A 4,053-nucleotide genomic window follows, 5' to 3' on the forward strand; every position below is an offset into this window, starting at 1 on the left:
CTGGTACAAGCAGAAGCATTAATGCTCTTGGATTGCTGAGGTGCCAAACCCTGCCTTCCTTTGAGAAATACTCATGAAGGGCAGCAGTTTGATGTGAGTCCAAAAAGACAGGTCCTCTCAGATGGGCATCTGCTGGCCTCAAGTAAAGTATAACACAGGGGCTGTGTAACTTCAACTATTTCAAGGGTGCCAAGTGCAGATGCTGATAATTTCTCACCAATGATGTGCCAGCTTCAAAAGAGTGGGAGTTCTCAATAGTAGAAAACCACACTGTTCCAGAAAGCATCTCCTTCCTTCTGCTCCCCCTCTTCGACGACAATCCTGGCGATGGGATAACTACTGGGGAATTCGTGTCTTCTTGAGCCAGGCAGCCCAGCAAATGACATCTGAAGTGAGCAGAATCTGGCTTCAGCTGGCCTCAGCCCACATATTACTTCTGGCAATGAGGGGGCATGGAGAATGTGGAGAATATAGGAACTACTAATGGAAATAATATTTGTATTGTGATTCCATTGTGCTTGCCCTTGCTAGTGTGCTTGTCTTGTGATTTCAGCATACTGCGGTATCACTCTTCACATGTAATACCTAATATATCAAATAAGTAAATTTGATATTGAACATGAAAAGCTCTCTCTGTGGAACATCCAAAAGAACCTGGACTCCGACATGTACATGTGAGAAATGTCTAGAGATCACCACAGGCATACTTACAGTGTATGTTAAGTGTGGCAGCAGTCTGGTGTGCACTCACATGCCATGTAACAAATGCCAGCTCCTCATCAAACTGTTGTGCGGGTTCCTGGACCCCCACAAAACTAACAAACCCCAAAATCATATTTTGAGTTACGCTCATTTTCTTCTGGTTTTGGTATTTTTTCCCCTTTTGGGATTTAATGGAAACCTGATGACATAGTGCCAAGTTTCTGTCACAACATGAAAAATACTGATAGCTCAAATACCTTTTTTTTTCTTCTAATCTGTGTATATTTCAGAGCATTAAGCAACCTGATACAGCTTAACTGACTTCCTTTGGGTAAAAAATGTAGGAAATCTTTCTTGCAAAATATATTTTGAAGTTAAGATTGCAGTAAACCATCAATCAAAACATTCCTGTCACAGATATATGACAGGCAGGTGATTGTACTTCGGTTAACATCTTGCTTAGGTTATTTTTCCTTTTAAATCCTTGATTCAAATCTGCTTCTTGAAACAAAACTTCTTAAACCTCATTTTCAAGCCTAATGAAAAGCAAACCCACCCCATTAAGAGCACATAGCCACACTGCTGTCACAGTCATGCCAAGCAATTCAGTCCATTACCACGGGCCTTCCCATGAACAATCACCTCACCTGTATTAAGCGAACAGCTTTTTCTAGTAAAGGCTGGTGAAAAGTTCTTCTGGAGATGTATTTGGGGCTACCCAAGGAGAAACAACATCCCTGGGGAGGGCAGGATTGAACAATAGTTTTTGCAGGTTTTACAGGTAGGTTTGAGAGGAGTGAAAAAAATTAATCCAGATTGAGTTTTAACTCCTTTCTATACTGTAACTGATGCATTTTAGATTTACAGGAGATGCAGCCTCTCATGGCAGCAACTGGAACTGTTTGTGGATGCACCAAAGGGAGTAACATCCTTGGCAAACTACCCATGTATGAGAACATGGCATCTCAGTTAACTCACTATGCAGAGCACCCAAACCATGCACCACAGGAAGATGCTTGTTTAGGAGAGGCTTGCAAAATCTTTACCTGACATTTGCCAAATATAACTATTCATGTTTGGTGTAACAAAATAACCCCCACCCCAAGGGCTTTCTGTCACCAGTGCATATGGCTTGTTCTGCTTTGCAGTTTTTGTATTAATTCCATTAAATTTTTTCCAAGTACTGAACTGCAGGAGGAAATAGGCACTGAGAATATGTTGAATTTCTTAGATACACAGAGGAATTTCATATGGCAGATTGAGGGAAAGTGTTCAAGTAAAGTCATGGGTTGTGCACCTAGATGAAGTTCATAGCTTTAATGGAACCTTTGGCCTCCTATCCCAGATGCATTTTTCTCATTGAATTTATTCACAGAATCATTAGGGTTGGATGGGACCTCGAGATCATCCTCTCCAACCCTCCTGCCAAAGCAGGGTCACCTAGAGCAGGTTACACAGGCATGCATCCAGGTGGGTTTGGAATGTCTCCAGAGAGGGAGACTCCATGAACTCCCTGGGCAGCCTGTTCAGTGCTTTGCCACCCTCAATGTGAAGAAGTTCCTCCTTGTCTTGAGGTGAAACTTCGGTGTTTTAGTTTACAGTCATTGTTCCTCCTCCTGTTGCTGGGCACCACCAAAAATAGTCTGGCACCATCCTCTTGGCACCTGCCTTAGAGATATTTATGTGCATTAGTGAGATCCCCTCTCCTCCAGACAGGCCCAGCTCCTGCTGTCTCATCTCGTAAGAGAGATGCTTCAGACCTTTGGTTAGTAACATTCCAACATTGTTAAATGACAGGGTTGGAATTTTTTTTTTCTTCTAATGGTTTATTCTTACCTGCATCCTCTGAAACAGATATTGGCTATTCTGAAGCAATGTAAGGGATAAACTTGGCCCTGGCTTATATTTTCATTCAGCAATCACAGAAGAGAACTTTAGGAAGAGCATACTGAAGCCAATGCAACAAAGAAGTGATGTGCCACTACCACTAACATGGCCTCCCCCTACAGGCAAACAGCACTATAACACATTTTGCACAAAATTTTTGCAAACTGGAATCCTTATTACCCCACATATACAGGAGTGGTTTATCAGATTTTCTGATAACAGAGCAATGAAATATCATAATACATCAGTCATGTTTTAATGTTTTTATTTTAGAAAGTGAATATATCCATTAAAAAAAAAAAGAAAATGCATGGAGTTAAAAAAAAGTAAACATAAACTAATGACAAATTGCAAGAACATAAAGTAGTTTTATCTAGTGAGACCCAACAATTATTAAATATACTTCCACCACAGAGAAGTTTTACTTCATTATATTACCAGTCTCTTGATTAGGTACACAAGACAACACTTTCCAGTAATTACCTAGTCATTAGAAGATCAACTTCAGGAATCACTGAATAATAAAATACATCATGGACAAATACTTTCATACCACCTGGGAGGCAACCTAATATACATATGTCAACAAGGTACATCTTCATGAGGTATTACAGTACATGGGAACCCTTCCCTTTACTTTCTAATGAGCAAATTCTTCTGTCAGCAGCTCCACCAGCAGGTCAGCCACAGACTCTGTTGCCAGTTTCCAAACCCCAACAACTTCCTGCACAGATTTTCTTTCTGCAACAGATCACACAAGCCAGGATGAATGAAGATGGGAGTAAAGAAAACAGATATTGTAAATAGGGAGGCTGAAAAGAAAAGGCCATCCACTCTTCCAGGTGAGCACTAGAAGACTTCAAATCAGTAGCTTCAGCTTCTCAAGAACATTTAATACCTCCCCTAGCTTGAGCTTTGCTGTGAGTAGTGAAGTGAAAGCATGGGGCACGATAATTCCAAAAGTAAATAAAGTCATTTCCAAAATAAGGAAGCAATCTCATATTTAACCAAAGTAGACTACAAAAATCTTAAGATGAGGCTGCTCCAATGTAACCCATTTGTAGTATTAAACAGACTGAGGAGGGGGAATACCAAAGCAGGTTTGCCCATGAAATCTTCAGGCATACATGTCCTAGACTTAAACCAGAGACAATCTCTTCCTAGCATTCCTGCGGTGCCATCTCCAAAGAAGTATCTCTCTCCGCTGCCAAAAAAAGGAGTTTTTACACATCTGGTCCACTATTGTCCTTTCCAGGAGAGCCAAAAAATAAATGTAGAGGACCCCAACTCCAGGCTCTCAAGAGCTTGGCAGGATTTCCTTCTTGAAGGCTGCTATGAGAGACAGACTGAGTTCAAAAATGATGAACTCCTAAGAGTTAACACACCATTTAATTTGTTTGGGAAGGAACTAGGAAGGTAAAACATACCTTTAAGAATATTCAGGTTCTATGCAAAGGAACTTAC

This window comes from Corvus hawaiiensis, chromosome 1, assembly GCF_020740725.1.
Source record: "Corvus hawaiiensis isolate bCorHaw1 chromosome 1, bCorHaw1.pri.cur, whole genome shotgun sequence".
Taxonomy (NCBI): domain Eukaryota; kingdom Metazoa; phylum Chordata; class Aves; order Passeriformes; family Corvidae; genus Corvus; species Corvus hawaiiensis.